The 20,458-nt window shown below is 47.5% G+C and overlaps 1 protein-coding gene across 6 annotated transcripts in view; it reads right to left on the bottom strand.

The window, feature by feature from the left end:
• OSBP2 (oxysterol binding protein 2) overlaps positions 1–20,458 on the bottom strand; it is a 122,238-nt gene that overhangs the window by 55,365 nt on the left and 46,415 nt on the right. The window lies entirely within an intron of this gene.

The following is a 20,458-nucleotide window of genomic DNA, read 5'->3' as shown; positions in this document are numbered from 1 at the left end:
GGGTGAGCCACCCCTCGCCAGCCCCCCCCCCCCCCCCCGTGAGATTTCTAAATAAATCTGGAAGAAGGCTGAATCAACACTTCTGCTTCTGGAAGCAGGCTGCAGCGTTGTCCATCATCAATGGTACAGCAGCCACACGTGCCTGGTCCCTCCTCGAAATTTAATCCAACCTTCATTATATAGCAGCCTTGATCCATACATCAACTTTAAACATTCACTTAAAATGGTTTCTAGCTGGGCCATGACATAAATACACGCCGCTGTGTATGTAGCTATAGAAATGTTATTTCTTCGTCTATTTATTTCATGGCCCGGGTAGAAACTATTCCCACACGCGTGCACCTCGCTGTAAGCGCTCATCACGCGCGAGCCCAGCGTGCTGACAACCCAACCCAGGGAGCCCTGGTCCCTGCCAGGTGGCGGCCCGGGATCTGACTTTCATTAGATGATTATCATCCATGTTACCATCAAATATTAATAACAGATTACATTTGCTGAGCAGGGGACGTGGTAAGTAACCCAAGCCCTGGCACGGAATGCACAAAGTGGACCCGGCAGGGGTGTTTCTGTGTATTTTCCTCTGCAAGGAGGAGCATGGTATTTAGTCACTTCTGCTGTAAAGAACTTTGAGATCCTCAAAATTAACTATAGATAAGTTAATTATCTTTATCTATCAGCTACTTACTGACCTTTTTGTTCCTAGTGTGGTCTTTGTATTCCTGCTAGCCTGTACTCCCATGGCATAAGGAAGGTGGCTGTAACCCGTTATCATAATGCAGAATAAAACCCATTACCGTAACACAGAAAAAAACATTTCAACTCTTTACAGAAAGATTTCAACACCTCCGTCCTTCTTCCTTAATTTGGCCAATGTCAATGAATCCAAGAGACAAGATGCCATCAGCTCTAACCAAACCAGATCAGGCCTTTAACACAGAAGAGTAAAAAAAAAACAAAAACAAAAACAAAAAAACAACCAAAAAACCCCACACACAATTCCGCTTTCACCTTTCTTTGTCACTGTCTAATCACAAGGTCTGCATTGGTTTCATCTTACAAGCACAAAAGAAACTATTAAAAGCAACCCAAAGCCTCCAGGCTGAGTGCTTTTGTTTGCAAGGAATCTCCTGCCAAGCAAAAAGCCCGGGCCAGCTTTTCCCTGGGCTACTCATTAAAAGTCATCAGCATTTTAAACATACCTCCAACAGCTCCTTTTTGGTGATGTAAGTGGATTTAAGGCCAAAATTTTTGTAGAAAACAACTATTACAGCATGAGGATTTCTAGTTGAAAAAGCAAAGCATCCTTGGGAAATATTTTTGGTTCCAGAAAAAGTATTGCATTTTCAATGGGGAACGTGCTTACCAGAGACACTTTTACTGCATCGTTTGCACATCACATTTTTTACAGTAAATTGATTTTAAAAGCCAACATTTTCCCAGCTTTGGGGTTCAGTTTGTTGCTAAAACGTGAAAAATATTTGCTTGTCATGTCCCAGGGCCAAGACCCCTCTGGGTTTGCTAAATGTGCTCCACACATGCCATACAGAGATCTCCCCTGCCATACAGGGAAAGCTTATCACATGTCAATGCAAAGTTTCCCCCAAAGCATTGTTTTCCCACCAGAAAATGGGGGAAAGATGCTTTTGGGGCAGAAAAAGACCAGCCCAGCCAAAAAACAACCCCTACCTCATCCTGTTGGCACAAAGAACCACCACAGAGCCGCTGGAAGCTCCTGCATCAGGACTTGCTAGAAATGTGTTAAAAGGAGCCCGATAAACCCAATATTCACTAAAATGGAGGAAAAAATCAGGCTGTGATTTGGGGTGTCCACTCCAAGAGGGCTGCATGTTGCCTTCAGCCCCTGCCGTCAGTCTCTCCCTTTGCCCAGGGCTATGGAGATCAGGTGGGGCATCTTTGTTCATAGGAAAGGCTAATGAAGGACATCTGAAAATATTAAAATCACTTAATCTATTTTGCACATAGAATACAATACGGTTTACATTTTACACATGGAGTCCCATGATGAATACGTTCGACATGCCCAGGAAAAGAAGTGCACACATCCGTGATGGCTGCAAGCAGCCGCAATCATTTTGCCAGCACCAGGCAGAACGAGAGGTAGATGCTTCAACAGTTGGATGAGATGATGGGGGACTGGCACAGGCAGAACTACAGAAAACCCTGAGAGTAGTTGAATCTGAAAGCTGCTAAATTGAAAAACAAAAACAAAAACAAAACAAACAAAAAAACAAACATACAGGGCTTTGTGCTCTCTATCACTCCCTGTTGCAAAGATGCCAAGGCCACCTAACTTCTTCCCAGTCCCAAACCAGAAATAATCTGACCTCAGCCACTCTCGGAAGACATCTCCCTAGGTTTGTTCCTTGTGGTTACCAAGGTCTCCGTGAAATCCCAGTCGCCTTTTCTCCTGTGCTCACCGCTCACCACCTTCCCCTCAATTTTCACACGAAAGGAATCAAGCTGGTTTCAGCTTTTTATAAGAATAATTCTGGTTTGGGGCATTTTATTCTCCACTGAAGCCTAGTTACATAAACCGCTGTGCATGCATGTGCAGAACTCCTGTTACATGCATGTCCTTACGTCACCTAGCTAGAAAAACAGCTCAAAAAGAAAACCAAAGGAAAGCGGACAATCTGGATTTGATAAAAAAGCTTTTTTTTTTTTTGTCATCTGAAGCCTGCTGTAAATCCCCGATTGCTTGAATTTTGATTTGACCTATTTGCATTTCTCCTTTCTATGCCTTTTTCTGGGGGAAGGAAATTACATTTAGATGAAATAACTTATTGTGAAGTGATGCTTGAGAGCAGGACAGAGACGCGTGTCCACGTGGACTGTGCAGGGACCAGATCAAGCGGAGGCTGATGTTCATGCGCCACTCTGCAGAGGCAGCTTCACACCACACACTAACAAAAATAAAACGGGACCAGAGTTTGGAAGTGGCGACTTTAAACGCTTGTCTCTAAAGAAGATGGGATAACTCATCTCACCTACCTTTGACAGCCAGAAATGGAAAGTCCAAATCTGAGCAGATCCTCCCCCAGGCTTCCCTCAGGGTTGGAGATGACCTATTTTGGGAAGAAGCAAACAACTCTCGGAGGTGCCTGGTTCCCTACTGATGACAAAGACAACTCTGGGTCAAGAGATCAGGCTTCAGCTTTTAAATTGGATACAACACGATCTCACCTAGAGTGAGGCGAGATGAATCCCACGCAGGAGATAGTGACTTGATTCCTTATGAATTTCTGTAGGATTTGTGCCTTTTCCTTCCTTAAAACTATTAAATTTCCCAAACTACATCAAAGGAGCAACAATTGGATTTGACCACCAAGGAACTCCAGGTGTGCATCACCCAGTGCCACCAGTTCCCAGCTGGCACAGACGCTGTGGGCACCACAGCGATATAAATAAAGCACAGTGAGCAATGAGTTGTTAGTGCCTGGGATCAGAAGAGCCCTTGGGGGTCTGGAAGGAAGGTTATAAGCATCCTAGAAATCCTCATTTCTCACCATCATCCCTTTTCCTTTGCTGTGAGAAGCACGGTTTCACTTAGTCCATCCATCGATGAAGCAACACAAAAGTTGTCCAAATTGAGACGCAGGACACCCCTACACCCCCTGCAGACCTGTTCTGCTTCGTCACAGGATCTGACCCAGAAAAAAACCACACCAAAATTGTTCGGTAGTGCTCAAAAACCAGGGGTTTCTGCCCCAAACCAGCACGGATTTGGGCAGAGCATCAATTGCCCCATAAAGGACAGCGCTCCTATGCACCCAGCGCTGAGCTCTCCTGGGACTGGCAATGGGAAACACCTGGAATAACCCAGGGACCAGTAACAGATCAGAAATTAGAGTGCACAGCCTTAAACTATAGCTCACCGCCACTCAGGTGTTCCTGGAGAACATCTCCGCCTCTCACGATATGTCAGACTAAAGCATGGGCAAGGTGGATTACAGTACGAATGCAGAAGCACTCTCATTTTGCCTCAACAGCAAAGTAATTTGGCTTATAACTAAAAAAAATATATCTAATTTACTGAAACCAAGTAACAGGTCCAAACAGACTGAAGCAGGAACGAATTTACCCGTTACAAGCAAACCAATTCTTTTTGATATTAGAAGCACACAAAAAGAACAAACTATCATAAAATTTAACCTTCTTAGCAGTTGAACTTAGTAAATCTGAACCGTGGGTGATTTACTGTATTTTTTAAAACACCTGGTAAAGCAGAAAGAGCAAGAGCCACATGCTTTATAAATCTCAAACCAAACCGAGAAAGGAGGTAGCACATGATGCCCAAGAGCCCCGTCTGTAGGCAAGATGCCGTGCCGCCGCGCAAACGCCACTGACGGACCCGCACAGAATATTTTCCATATTTTTCCGTCTTCCAGGGCTCCTGCATGGCGTTAAACACCCTCCTCATCCTGGGAAGGCACCTCGCTAACTAGAGCGGCCCCTCCATCGCTCCCCAGTGCATCTGCATGGCGAGGGAAGGCACCATGCTGGATGCCGAGGGAGCGCACGCTGGGCTGGATCCGTCCGGCAGTGATGGCAGGAGGACGCCGGGAAGGCCACTAACCCTTGTGAAATTTATTCAGACAGCCGGCGTTGCAGAAGGAACGGATGGATCCTGTCTCCCAGCAGCCCCTACCCTTCATCCCCACAGCGGGATCGCTCTCGCAGAGGCTACGCGCTACATGGCTGTTAGCTTTAGGATGAAAAAAAAAAAAGAAATAAAGAAAAAAAAAATGTCCTTATTCAGCAGTCAGCCAGACGGCTGCATCGCTGCACTTACAGTTCCACATTTCGCATAATAAATTCTCGCCACATGCTGTTAGCAGAGCACTACGGCACCCAGCTCGCAGCAACCATCAAACCACCCTCTTACCAGCATGCACCACGGAGCAACGCTTAACTCCATCTCTGCCAGAAACAGGCATCATCCTGCCAAAAAGGGAGGAAAAAAAAAAAAAGAAAAAAAAACCAAAAACCAACAGCGGGTCCTACCAAGAGGAGGTTTTGCTGGGGCTGTCTCGGGAGCAATGCTGAACAGGCTGTCGGATATTCAGTCCAAAAACCAAAGAGATGCTGTTTTGGGAGGGGCCGAGGATGGTATTTGGAAGCTTGTCCCTTTAAATGCTGCTGGAGGTTATTTTTAGGACACTTGCTTAAAATACATATCAGAATTTCTTTATTTTTATCAGAATCTTCATTATACATTTTACTCACGCAGCTATGTTTCACGTGCCCCTGACAGCTCAATAACAAAACCTCTGAGGTTTCACGACCGCATGCCCTCCTGATGTCTATTTTCTCACCCCTTCGCTGTGGGACAATTGGATTTTCCCAGCCTTTAATATTTTACCCGTCTCAGGGGAACGAGCAAGTCCGGAGGAAAAATGCAGCATAAATCACAATTCAATGTAAGACAAGCAGCTGCAGCCAAGGTGCTACTGCATGACATGCAGCTAAATACACAGTCACGGCTCGGGGAATTGGAGATGAAACCACTGTCAAGTATTTACATTCAAGCATTCTGGGTAGAAAAAGGACCCAGAATGCTGGAAAATCAAGCTAGCACCACACTACACATTTGAGGCAGAAAAAACTAATGCTGGCAACGTACACATGCATGGAAAAATTTTATTAACCTGTTTGCTTATATACTCATACTTTGGGTAAGAACCAGCAGTTTTTCAAGGGAATAAAAAAATATACAAAGAACACAAGAACAGCAATTTTTAATTGGAGGGGAAGGCCTTGATAGGATTTAGCTCAAAATGAGCACTTCCATTTCTGTCAGCAGATCCAAGAACCAGATGGAGCCAGGATCTGTGTTTAGACACTAAGATCAGAGCCAATATGCACATACGTCTATATATCAATATATGTATATATACATACCAAGAGAGATAGATATACATACACACACATACATATATCTCTCTCATATACTCATCTTTCGCGTACAAATACCCAAACCTTGTGTGTATGCCTACGACGAGCAGAGCTGCGATTTCCTACAATCGCTCCTTTTCCCTGAAAATCAGACCATTTATGATCGGTTCAGGAGCAGCTTCCAACCCAGACCCCTGTAGGTGACACCAGACCCAACACAACCAACGCCTTTTTCTCCTTAAGGTCAGTTTTGCCTCCCAGGCTTCAAGCACAGCCCACAGCCCGCTAAGACCAGACAGCAAGAGGGGGCTTAATGGTGACTTGCAAGAACCTTCCACTTGGGTTTGGAAGGTAAGAAGAGCAAGAGGAGTGGGGCATGGAGACAACCACCTGAGCCCCACAGAAGTTTGCTCTGGCAGGGAGCGAAGGTCGTGAAGCTCAGCTACGCAGGACAAACAGGGCTAAGCTAATAATCTGCTGTGTATGAACATGTTGATACAAGGTCCTGGTCAAACATAGAATCATAGAATATCTCAAGTTGGGACGGACCCGTAAGGATCATGAGGTTCAACTCCCTGCATTGCCCCCGGCGAGGTGTCCCCACTCGCCAAACCCATGGCACGTAACTCAGTCATCTCCCCCAGTTTGCCACAGGAAAATGCATTGGATGACTGCCTAAATCACTAGAGAGAAGCTTTTTCCACAAAGATACTCCTTGCTTTGCTCTTCTAAGCAACTTCCTTATCTAGTGGTGGCTTGCACACAATTTAGCTATATTCCTGTTGCAGTAACTGCAAGGAAGGATCACAGAAAGCAAAGCTAAGACCCTCTTGATCAGCCTAATGTTCACAAACCATTATAACTAGCTCTGCATCTCTTCTGCCAGCTGCCGTGAACCTCCTCCTGCCAATATTTAAGTCACACCCGCAGTTACTCATCTAAATGCTTGGAGACTTAGTCCTAAAGCTCCCCATTTAAAAACAGATTGCAGATTTATCCTGACTTTAACTCGCTCCGCTCAAAAACAAATGTTACCTCGGTCCCAGGATCAGTAAAAGGTACCTGGGAAATGCTACCTGCTGTGTTGCTCTACATCAAAATGAAATTTCTTCCTGCTTGCTTTCTATGAGAAATACTCAAATTGTGACTTTACTTCTTGCTGAGCAACAGAAAATCAGGAGGCAAGTCAGAGGTGGGAAATTTTGGCTGGGGGTGGGGGGGTATGGGTCACCCAGGGCTGGCCAAGAGGGGCCAGGAAAAGACGAGGATAAAAATGATGAATGAGGGGAGCCAGAAAGAAAAAATTTATCTCCCTGTGGCACACCCAGCATTCCCACGGACACACACCACCTCCCGGATCACCAGCTCTACCTTCAGGCAATATCAAACCAATCTGTTTCCAGAAAACTATATCAGATTTTAAAAATACACCCTCCCTTGCAACTTCTACCTTCCAAATACTTTGTGTGGAAGAAAACTAGGCAGGAAGGTTAGGAGGATGACTGTAGTTTGGGTTTAGTCTGACTTCTTTGTCCAAGTTTGATAAAATTCTAAAACAAAGTAGAGACACTTCAAATATTTTCTGTTTTCCTGTTCCTGAGTGTGACCATTAACACACATTCCCACCAGAAGTCCAAGGGCTATACACTCTAGCATGACATTTCCTTTTGTCATCATTATTATTCAGCTAATCTTGAAAGCATCCATTGTCCTTAATTTTCTAGCTTCTTTATAGCTGTGCCACATCCATCTCCAAAACCAAACGATAAAAACATCAGATGAATTATAAAAATCCAGAGCTCTAATAGGATTAGTGGTACTAAAACAACTCAAACTCCAGCTCATCCATTAAAAGCCGGTCAAAACCACTTTATTTGTAGGAGTTGAAATAACTTCTCCCTGGTTTAGCTGCAGAAAGCAGCCCTGTGTACGGTCGGAAGGGCTGCCTCATGCAAGGATCCGCTGCATCTCCACAAGCTCTGAAGACCACTCACATATGGGGAGATGCATCACTTTATGAACTTATACATTCGTTTAAGTGTCTAACCAACTTCAAGGTCTCTCTCAAACACTTTCATAGCCATTACATGCCCCGAAAGGAGCACAACCCTACAAGCTGCAAAACCCAGCACTCAGAAAGCCCGAAAATTTCGGTGGTTCACACGTGCTAAACTCAGCCCACCTCCTGCTTTGTTATAGTCTGTATTTATAAAATTACATACTGCGTTTTCCACAGCACCTCTTCCTCATCCAGCGCTCAGGAGGGGCTCCGCTCCGTGAAGTGGGGACGTGTGGTGGGAGATCACAGCCGTAAGGCTCCGACCAAAGGCGATCTTTCCCCCGGGATGCTCTCTGCAGGCTCCATATCCTCATCTCTTTCCTTCCCTTTCCCTCTCCTCTCCGCAGCTCTCATCGGGGCCAGGAGATGCCTCCTCCTCCTCCTCCTCCTCCTCTCCCCGCATCCACCACGCGCAGGCAGCTGCCTGTACTACCTGCCCTGCCCCAGCACACAGGAGGCACAAAACGGGCTCGGAGAGAAACAAAACCTTGGAAATGTCAGCTGTTCGGGTTTTAAAAGTTTCTAATAAATATAAAAGCAGAAAACCAGCCCCTTGTCGGAGGCCTCTTCTTGGGCACAGCGGGGCAGAGCTGCATGTTGAGAGCAACAAATGCTACACAAAGACAGGAGCCTCGCCAAATTTCAAGTCCTCGCTTCAAACCATATGGGAGGCAGCATGACAAAACTGCCTTAAAATAATTCTGGGGACTTCTGCCTGCATTGAAATGCCATATAATATACTATGTATTATATACTAATTACAATAACTATAATAATATAGTATATAATATAATACTGCATTGAAATACCCTTTCCAGAAATGCCCAAATATTCCAAAACAAAGGAGAAAAACAAAACAAAACAAAACCCAAAACAAACCACCACAACCAAAACCCAGCTATATGAATATATGCAGGACCTAAAGAAACAGTACAAATAGGTAAAGCTTAATACAACTACAAGGAAATGGAGAATCCTATAAAGAAAAGCATTTTGCACAGGTAACAGCAAGAGGTGTCCATAAGATTTACAGCAGTGACATAGGACTGGAAGGGATATTGAGAAACACCAAGGTGACATCCAGAGTACCCATACCAGCTCTGACACCAACTTGTCAAAAACCCTTTCTTTAAAATGCTGCTTCCAGATGTTCGTGTTCTAGGACTCACATATTTTGTAAGCAGAGAGATATTCTCAACACCCATTTTCTTGCTCCAAACTGAAGGGACTGCCCCCTGCAGACACAAGGAAGAAACAGCCACCTTCCTCCTATGCAAAAACCAGTGTATTGGAAAGCACCTGTCACATCTTCATAATCTGCTTCCCTTTTTTTTTTTTTTTTTGTAAAATAAAATGTGATTCTCTCATGCTTCCTAGATTGCTGGCTGTTCCTCACATCTCTCCAGATGCCTTCTCTCTTTTTAAACTACAATGCCCAAAAAACCCACACATATTCCCCTACACAAGAGTGAAGAAAAATGAGTCTTGAATATAATACTTACCTTAAAACAGCCAAAACCAATACTAATACTTTTTTTCTGCAGTACTTCGCACCCAGCTTTACTACATTTCATCTTATTGATATCAGACCACTCACCAATTTCCAAACCTCTTCTGTTCCTCTCCTCCCTTCCAGGAAAAGCCATTCACACCATGCCTACACGGCAAGAAAACTCTCAAGACTTTCCAAAGGAAAACACACTTAAGCATTTTAAACCTTATCCTGCCAACTAGGTAACACTATACCTTCTCTCTTGTTCTGCGCATCAATGGAAGATTTATATAAGGGGTAAAAAGGAAAGGAAAAAAGCCTGTAAAACATAATGGCATCTTTGCTTCTCTGGGTTTTAGACTCATTCCTCTTCTCTCTGCCCCTCACTCCCCTTCTCCCTGCCGCAGGGATGTATCGCCCATCCCATATAGCCACGCAGAGCCTTCCCGCTGCCTGCTCCCTTTCCTACGGCTCATCCGCAGAGGACCCGGTTCCATCTGCCGGAGCCTGAACCTCCAGCCTTGAAATCCCAGGAGCAGGGCACAACGGGATACGGCTGCAATGTCTCCGCATCCTGCAACTTTCTGCTGCGGTTCCCATCCCCTCCAGTTCTTCTGCGGCTGTCATTCCCTCTGGGTTGATCGGGCCAGGGTGCCCTACACACCCGAACCCCACAAATGAGGGCACCACTGATGCAGCTCACACTCAGCATCACAACCATTCCAGGAAAGGTCGTTTTTGCTAATAACTCCATTCTAGAAAAGCAAAACAGCATCTAAGTAGCAGGGTCAAACCACATGGTCCCTTGGTTAAGCCATTTCTACCCACACCACGCTGGCTCCGATGCCATCAGCTGGAAGGAACAGGCACACAGGTACCTTCTTCACTGGTGACGAGCACAGGGAGGACTGCAGCTTCGCACACCAATAACTGACATCTCAAATCTTCTCTCCGCATTCCCTTCTGCTGTATTTAGTTTTCCATCATTGCATTCACTCACTGGCAGTAAGTCAGCACCAGCCTGGCAGCACACAGCTCAGCAGACATCTCTGTGGAGCAAATCCCCTCGGCCCCATCCCATCCCCACGTTCCTATTTTTTTTTTTAATGGTCAATCGGTTCATGAGCAGAGTCAGAGAATCCAAAGCTGAACCTCTCCCCCGCAGACAAAATGCCATTTAGGGAAAGACACACTCACTGCTCCATCTGACCTCCCAGCGCCGCCGTGTGCACATACTGTGCAGCAAAAGACGGCAGAATTACAGCTGATTATTACTGGCAGTATTTTCTTCCCTAACAGAGAAGAATTTCAACCTCTGGGTATCACCAGGATAACAACATGTGCAGGGCCAGAGCAGTTTAAGACCCATCTCACCACCCCCAGGCTGCAAATCTCAAACCAGGGACGCCCAGAAGCAAAACCACGCAACTTATCTAAGGTCGCACAGAAAGGTTGCCTCCAGAGAAACAAATCCCTGAAGGCTTTTCATTAGCTTTGCCCAACAATCGGCTTTTCCTTTACATTTTGCTCCTGCCTTCATTTATTTTATTCCACTCAAAAAGTGCTACTGGAGTAAGAGAAAACACCCACAGGCTCCACTTGTTTACACTGAATCCCGCGGTGGGTTTGCATGCTACAAAAATCTTTAATGAAGAATATGCAATTCACCCTCAAGATGGAAATAAATGGAATAATCAAAATAACCTTTTTCTAGTGTAAACAGACAGTTGAAACAGCTAACACGTGGATCTTTCATTAACACACTGGCGGTTCTGCTCACCGACAGCTCAACTGAGGCTGCTCTTTGGCACTGTAGGTCACAGCATCCCTCGAGAGGCACCACAGACTGTTGTTAAAACAAAAAAAAAAAACACCACACGCATTTTATACACAACTTGTCTGTATTTCTGTTTGTTTAGCTGGATTCCGCTCTTTGCATTGCTCCCATCAAGGGACATGGGAACAACTTGCAAAGAAAGAGAGCTCCACAGATGGAATTCCAATGTGCAAAGAACAGCTACCAAAAAATCCACAGAAATGATACAGAAAGGACACTAAGTTTGAGCTATTACATTGCCATTTGTCCTTCACAATGTGAAAACCTAACCAAAATTTGTCTTGTTCAAGTATTTTGGCTTGATACATGTTCCAAAATCTACAGGATTCTGCATCTCGTGCAGCTACACTGCCCCACGTACATCAGTACCCATCAACAGCACACAAGCTTATTTACTAGCTTCTAGAAACATGTCAGAACATTTTTTTTTCCCACGGTAACTTTAAATTTGACATCAAAAAGCAAGACACTCTGGGAACGCAGCAATCACCCCCACCTTTCACTACAGCATCAAACTACCACCCACTCACCGAGAAACAAACAAACAAAAAATTATAGTTTGCATTCAAACCATAGTTTTGCTTTTAAACAACATGTCCCACGCATGAAACTGCAATCAAGAAAATCCAGGTTTATTATAACTCTGAATGTTTGATCAAACATTTACTGCTCTTTGCTCTTAAATCAGGAAAACACACCTTGCTATTAGCTAGATAAACACAGAATAAAAGATTAGTAATCAACTTTTTTTTTCCCCTTTCTTTTCAGGAATCTGGCCCCTCATCAATACAGACCTACACATGTCCTGTAGTTTTTTTAATGACATCACAATGCAACATCTCTTTTTACCTCATTTGCAATTTTTTACCAAAGCAGTGCATCGTCAAGCCTCAGGAATACTAAAATTAAATATCAAACAATGCTTGGAAAAAATCAAGACTTAAGGGACAAGGCTGAGCAGGGGGGATTTCTGCAGTCAGCACCTCCCCAGTTGTTGTTCCAACCGGCTCTTCGAAGCCAGAGCAGCCACACAGCCAAAAACAACCCAAAAAGCAAATTACTGCTGCCTGAGCCCACCTGCCACACCGCTGCCGCCTCCGGCGGGTTTTGCTGCTGGAGCAGACATCAGATTCCTGTGGGAATCCCTCGGGAGCCGATGTGTCTCGGTGCCCATGGGGTCGGGTTGGTGGCCCCTCCACACAGTCCAACCCCTCGCTATCTCGGGGTGACTCGGCCCCGCAGCAATGGTGGGAGCCCAGCGCCTCACGGCAGGGTTGGAAATGATGCGTGCAGCGTATCAGCCCTCCAACCCTTCTGTTTCGGGGCTGCTTCAGGTAAAATCCTGGGTCTTTTCCAAAGCTTTCCACTGAACTGATTCCCTTCTCTGCTGCTCGTGTGAGAGCAGAAAACTAAATGAATATACTCACGTCAAAAACAGCACCGAGCTCACCAAGGCCCCTGGTCCCCCTGCACCTGGCTCAGCATCGCTACGATCAATCCCCCGTTGCATTCGTTTCCACGGTCTGCAAAGCAACAACCCTTGAAATTCCGAGGAGCAGGACGGGTGCGCGCTCAGCCAGGACCGCAGCATCCCCCAGGACCACGCGAGCTGTGCGGAACCTGGAGCAACCCCCAGCCGACCGCAGCGTTAGAGACGATCGCTTTCGACCTTCGGCAACCTGACTTCGTTATTTAACGACTCCATATACAACTTCAATAGCTACCCACGTTTGTATGCGTTGCATCGCTGTAGGCGTGCAAAGTGCGGGGGGAAGCGATGCCAAAGGGAAGGTGCGAACCTGGAAAAGCAAAGGCAAAGTCAAAACCACTGAAGCTCTGGAAAGCAGGTCCCCAACACCTCGGTTTTACACACCCTCCTGCCCCAAGCTAAGCTGCTTCGCCAAGCAACGGTACAAGCAAGAACAAAAAAATTGTCTCACAGCTGCCACATAGTGCGTTGCACTTCAAAGTTACAACACGGAGAGGCTTTCCCGAGACCCGCCGGGGCGGTCAGGAGCAGCACAAGCATGACACGCGACGGGGCAGCCCCACGCCGTGCCAAGGTCCCACCATGCCAAGACCTCACCGCCGTGCCGAGGTCCCACCACCACCCCGCGCCACGCTGCTCACTCAGCAGAGCAGTGTCTTTGCTCTTGGACCACTCTCCTCTGTCACACAGCCCATCTCCGTGCTCGGCATGACTCATTAAGCAGGAATCAGAAGTCATCAAGCTTTACTAAGACCCACAGCTTCTCATTTTCCCCATTTTTCAGACTGGTTCAGTCTCCGTTGCCCACACCAGCAGCTAACACAACATATCCAACCGTTCGGGTATTTTAGGACCTAGAGAGCCTGAAGGGGTGTTACGAGGCTTAGGCAGGAGCTCAACGCTATGGTCCACTACCACAGCTCCTTTTTTTCAGTATTACTCACAAAGAAAATACATTATGTATGTTAAAAACAGTGCAGGAACATTTGCAATGACTTGTGTGCCATTAGGAAGTGGGGAAAAAAGACGTCAAATGAACTGATTGAAATAACCCTTCTCTGACGTGCTCTAAAGAGGGTAACTTCTCATCCCCACATCCTAAAAGACATGCAAACAGTAGCCCAGGATGGACAACACAGTAGCCTCTGGTCCATGCTAAAACAGTCCACACGCAGATTTTGGACGGAGCTGGCCATGACCTTTGCAGACAAAGTCCTTCATGCAAACACTGCCATTCACTTCATGCAGAAAGACTTGGTCTTGATTATTCCCCTTCCACTCAGGGATTTAGAAAGGAGTAGAGGGAATAAGGCATACTGAGATAAGCATCTTTATACTGACACAAATCACATGCAGGGGAAGCTGAAGCATATAAATAAATACACTGGATAAAAATAACATGATGAACATCAGCACCAACTTTGGTCAGTGGCCAAGACTGGCCAGAAAACCCTCTCAGCCACGCAAATTGCCATCTCGGGTCTCCTGTGAGCACTTCTGATCGATAACCTTGTGGCTGATGCTATTATTCCACTATGTTTCCAATCCACGACCTTTGAGGGGACCTGAATTTCTAGCAGTGGAAAAAAAAACAACCAAACAAAAAAAAACCTTTTTCAAAATGAAAGGGACTTTCTCAACATGAGGTGGAATAAAAAGGTAGACATCCATTTTTTCCTGTTGCTGTTTGATTAATTTCTTTTAGTCACTTTCTTGACACAGTTAGTCTGCAGGTTTCTCAACTGCCTGTCAAAAACCATCAGTAGGGCCTTTCTGGCTCTGCTGCCACATCCGACTGTGCCATCTACTCAGGTGGAGACTTCAGTTCTCCACCTTCTCAACCCTGTGTCCATCAGAAACAGCTGCTGTACCACAACAGGAATTTTATTACTCAGCTCTAGAAAGAACTGACTTTACCTGTGACTTCAACAAAATACAAACTATTGGCTAAACTCAGTTTTAGGTATCAACACTTAACTGCTAACTGGTACTAACCAGAGATAGCGACCGATTAGCAGCCAGTGGTTTGAACAGGTCCGTCCAAGATGATATTCCTCCTTACCAGCGGCTCCGTACAGTCTGCACAGAGCCCAGCCAGACCCACTGAAAACAGACAAAGGATGGGATCTACCAGCCCTGCTTCAAGCATTGGAAAGCAAGATGTTTAAAGCATGAACCAGCCACAATACAGTCCCTCTACAGCTAGGAAAGCCAGGGACCTCCACTGGGACACTCCTTCCATCCTCTGGAGGAGGATGGAAGGAGTCTCCTCCATCACCTCTGGCAATGCCTTTTCTCCCTAGTGACTATAAAGTAAAAGCCAAGATCCTGGCCCAAATCAGGGGACACCTGAAGCCTCACTCGGAAGTGAGATGGAAGTTTTAGGGGGTAGCTGAGCCCGCTTCCAAGTCATCACCAGCATCACCACCACGACACAAGCATCACCACAGGAGAACTGCACTAGTACAGGCACAATAAGGAGCACGCAGAGCAGATGGGACTGGGAGTCACCAAACTATGGAAATTAAATGCCCCAATGCCACTTTTACCCAGCCCATTTCCAACGGGGACTTTGCTGCAAGGGGCCTGAAGAGAAAACGGGCTGGTGCTGCCTGAGAGAGCAGGTACGAGGGCCACGGGCAGCTCCCATCGTCACGCTGCACTGTCACGCCTGGCCGTGCCGAGACGACAGGCACGAGGGCTCCCAGATGAGGCAGAGGCTGCCTAATCCAGCACTGTTGCAAAAATGAGGAATGACAACAGCCTCAGTGGAAGCTACAGGCCTCTTGGCTTAAACAAAGCTTCTCACAACCCCCAGCGTTACACATAGTCTTGCCTGTAAGCCCTCCATGTGGACTGGGACCCTGGAGCCCTTCCCCATCTTCCCACGAATGCCCCGAGGCATCAGTGAGGAAATGCCTGCAGACAATTCCAAGAGACCGCCGGGCTCAGCCATGTCCTGCTGGACCATCCGGACACGCTGGACCACCTCGCTCTCGCAGAAGAAGTCGGTTCATCGCGGAGCACATCTGTCCTGCAGCTGGGTGCTGGAGAGCAGAGGCAGAAGGGCAAATAGACTTTTTTGCCCCCCCTTCCTTTTTTAAAGCAAGACATTAATCCTCCAGCATCTTTTGTTTGGGCTGCTTACTAACAAGATGCTAAGCAGTGAAACGGGGCAGGAAAATGCTTCTCTGGGTCAAGGCTCCCCAAGTTCATGCAGTGCAGGCAGGGAGGGAAGAAGCCACGTCCTGAGCTGACTTAAAATGAAAGAGCTACAAAAGGGAAAAGGAGAAGAGAGGTGGCTTAGCTGGGAACTAGCTCAGGCAGACACAGCACCACTGAAAATGAAACCCCCGGGTTCTGCAGAGTCCCAAGAATTACAAACAATACCATCCAGTTTCAGAGCCAGTCACACGTAAACAGAGATAAAATATCCAGCTGCTCTCCACAGAGTCTATGATTCCCTGCGGTCTGCAATTAGATTTAGGCAGGAGACCTCTTCCAATCCTCCCCATGTAGCATCCAGATAACTGGGTGCCCTGTGGCAAACATGCCCCTAGGACTGGCAGGATTGCCTGCTCCACCTCACCCTCCACGGGAATAAGCTGTACTCATCCGGGGGGAAAATCCTGCCAGTATCTGCCAGAAATAAAAGTACAACCTGCACCATTTCTGGGAAGAAGAAACGACTGCCCGATGGCTGTGGTCACTGACTGGCAGACAGCCTGGCTGCAGGTTAACAGCTCTGAATCTCGGCAGCAGCACAACCAGTTGTGCCCAAGAGAATAACCAACAACACCCAGCGCTCTTCGCAAAGGAGGACGATAAACCTACCCCCATGGCTGGGAAACCTCCTCCTGCAGCACTGAGGAGCCTATTTAGATAGTCTTAACAGCTTTTCTATCCCCTCCATCCTCTCCAAAATCAGTGTCAGCATCTCACGCCATCAGGTCCTTCTCTTCTCTGCCTCACTGCTGCTGCTTGCGTCAGAGGGCTCTTTGCGCAGCCTTTCCATCCTCACCCGTGTCAGAAGGCAAGTGATTACCAACGCCCAGTGTGCCAAGTCACCGCTGTGCTCCCCTGCTGCTAAATATAACACCTGCCACTTCCCTCGGGAAGGCTTTGTCAGCAATTTAAGCTCCTATTGGTACATTCGGGAGAGAATCATAAATTGGATTTTTATCACCCTGTCATGCTTTCATTCCTCCTTGTTTTCCCTTAACAACTGGTCCAGCTTTAGCTGTAAATGAATATTTAAGTTTCTAGTGAATGGGTTACTGCCAGAGGGAGAGCTTCTCCCTGAAGAGATTAGTTTAAAATTGGCAAGACTCCTTAAAGCTGAATTTTTAGTTGAAGCTACAAATCTAATAACTGAGGTCAAAAACCACCGTTATTCATCTCCATGAACAGCACCCCGCCAATGTAACGGTATTACAGCACCATAAGAAGTCATTTTACACGGAAAAAGGCAGGCTTCAGTGCTGCATTTGCCTTCGGCGAAGCCTCTGCGCCCCAGGCTAGCTTTGTGTCTCAGCACTTGTCCCACAGCACACAGGGCTCACCTCCAGCACAGCCTCCTGGGGAAGGCTGAAGCCGGGTCCAGTGCTCAAATCGCTTCACACTCATCCCAGGACAGGGGTCCTACTGGACAGGCTGGTGAGCCACTGGGAAAGTGCTCCCAGGGACCCCGGGGTGGGTCAGGCAGAGTTCCCTTCCCCAGGGAGGGGAAAAGAGACCTGCAGGGACTTCAGGGGTTGCAGGTCACCACCTCCTTTCACTACAACACCCCCTTCGGTGGGGAAAACACTCATAAATCACCAGATCTGTCACCTTACCTAGACATAGAAGATCAGACATAGGCTTTGCTTCGCACCCAGAGGATGTTCTCCCTTTTTTTCAAAGGCCAGCAGCGTAGAAGATGTGGATCCAGTGCAACACCACTGAGGCTGCGCTGCTCCAACAGGGATCGGCTGCCCCTGTTTGGGTCTGCAAGGGCTCCACAGGTAACCAGAAGTCACAGAAACCGGCAGCTCAGCATCCCCGCTGGGTCCTAGGCACGGCCAAGGGACCCCCACTGCACTGCTCACCTCCCTCCACCCCTTCTCCACCTAGTCTGTCCACATCCTTGCTCTGTGTGATTATAAAATTGCTGGAGAAAAACTCAAATCGACATAGACGTGGCAGAAAAATCAGGGAGGGGTCCAGACAACAGGCTTCAGGAACATGCGTCCCACCCATTCCCAAAGTGCTCCTGAAAATCCTAGGTACATTGGGAGCATCTACTTCCACTGCTACAAAAAGATATCTACTCAAACCTTTATGATCACAACTGCAAAGTGCTTTTTGTAAGTGCTATTACTGCCGCTGTCCCCCTTAAACCCCGTCAACCTCCTTCTGTAAAATCCCTTGTAGTTTAATTTCGTATTTCTTTCTCGCTTCACCCTAAACTGCAGCTGAATGCTCTTATAACATTTGCAACAGCTGTATTTCAGTGACAGGAGAAATAGATTGTGTCTTGCCTCCGTGGAAGTCTGTGAAGTGCCCCAAGGAGGAACGTAAGGGCACCAACGCCTCGGCAGCGTGCGCAGGCTGCAACACCTTCGTTCACAGCGCACGCGGCTTCACCTCCTCTTAATTGGAGAAACGTTGATCCTTAACAAGGGGTTTCTGGCAGGAACATCTCACAGCATATTTGTCCTGATCACTTTAATTAACAGATCGATCTGTTAATTAGACCCACCACGACTGCAGCAAAACATGCTCTGGCTGAAGACCCTGGGAGTTTCTCTGGTGCCCATCCCAAAATACTAATATTTACCTGGGATGTTAGAAGGGAAAAGAATCCTTACAAGAAGCTAGCAGCGACCGTGGTGTTTAGCAGAGGAACCATCAGCACGGCAAAGAAACTCTTCCTTCTGACAGGTTCTCTGCAAGACACTTTGGGCAGGTCACCCGTCTTCCTCCTCGGCAGCCCAGGCAGGGGGTTCCCGTAAGCCTGACTCTGCCCTGGTTCCCCCAAAGGCTTTTTCAGACCTTTTAAAGTTGATGGCAGAAAACAAAAGCAGCAAGTTGGGAAGCACTTGCAAAAAACTTGAAAAGAAAAGCTAAGGAAGCCATACCTGCTGCTTGCTTCAGTACTGCTTATAAGCCAGACACCTTTAACTGTCCCCAGAATAAAAACAATTCATTATTTCACTGTTCCCTTTGGTGAACTTTATCAGGCAGATGCAGTTGATCTCCTCCCATGACCCACACACCATCCGGACTAATGAAATCGGGCCATGTAAGGACACATGGAGCTTCCTTCCCTAGGCAAGATGAGAGCCATGGCTCTCCCCGACAGCAGATATTCCTGGCTCGGCTCAGCGCTGTGGCCATTCCCTTCCCACTGGCACATGAATTCACAGGCCGAGCTGACATCCCACGATCACGCTCACTTCGGGAGTTTATATTTGAAATATAACACAGGCTATTACCTACCATGAGGCTACCCACAAGAAATACTCATTTTGAAAAAATCAAACACCTCAAGTAAGGAGACAGGATCAGCATCAACCCTGCAACTACCATCTGCCCTCCCTGGCTCATTCGCCAGGAGGCAGCTACCAGCATCCATGGAAGCAGAGACTCCTGCCATGTGTTTATTCAAACGCAGAGTACACACGTCGGGGTCCCCGCATGTCCCTGGGGACACCGGTCCCATCTCCCTTCCCCACCATTAAGCTGTGCTGGGTTTTTCCCCCGCTGTTGTCTGTTTGCCATCAGGCAATACCACGACCAGGGAGAGGACACAGCCCCGGAGCCGGCTGCCACCTCCTGCCATCCTCCGGTGGTGGACACACGGTGCACCCCGGGCGAGACATTTTGGCTTGTGTCAACGCCGCAAACCCCTGCAGAGCACAGAGCCTGGCGCTGCCAGCTGATGCACAGCACCTCAATGCCAACTGCACTTGGCAAAGAGGCAGGGAAAGAAGAGTTACGGACTGCAGCTATAAAGAGAAGCGACTTGCAATCAGAACTATGCAAATGAAGCTGCTGGAATTTCTAATTGCAGATAAAGCCTTTCCTCAGACCGCATGACCTCCAGAGGTGCCACCTAAACTCAGCTCCCATGCGGCTTCGTGCCTCTTCTCTCCCCGCAGGACTGAAGCCACCTGCAAAGGGCTCAGCATCCTGCAAAGCTCCCAGGCAACCCACCCAGCCCCACGGCCGCCCCATCGCCTGCTCCATCCTCAGGCTTTCCTGCCACGCGGACAGGGAGAGCCGGCTCGCTGCTCTGCCTGCGCCCTCCCGCACCATACGCCAGCGCTCCTCGGGCTGCAAAGCCCCCAGCACTTCTGAGCCATCCCACCTCCAGGGTCGCTCCACAATCCGCTTGGCTAAAGCCCCAATTCCAGCTGCTCCCCAACCAGGGGGGATCCCAGACCCTTCCCAAGGGGTGGGGGACACGATGTGCTCAGCCCAGCGGGGCTGAGACCCCCAGCAGACACCCCCCCCGCTGCCTCCCGGCAGCAGCATCCTCCCCGCCACACATCCCACCTCGTGCCGACGGAGCAGGCTACAAGTTACTATGCAAGAAGGATTTTCCTGAAATAAGATAAAAAGCTGAGCAGCATAAAAGTGGCATTAAATCCTCTTGAAGTTGATCTTCACTGCCTACCGTGA

Source organism: Haliaeetus leucocephalus, unplaced genomic scaffold (genome assembly GCF_000737465.1).
Source record: "Haliaeetus leucocephalus isolate CR32 unplaced genomic scaffold, Haliaeetus_leucocephalus-4.0 Scaffold165, whole genome shotgun sequence".
NCBI classification, from domain to species: Eukaryota; Metazoa; Chordata; class Aves; order Accipitriformes; family Accipitridae; genus Haliaeetus; species Haliaeetus leucocephalus.
This window is presented reverse-complemented; position numbering and strand designations above follow the sequence as displayed.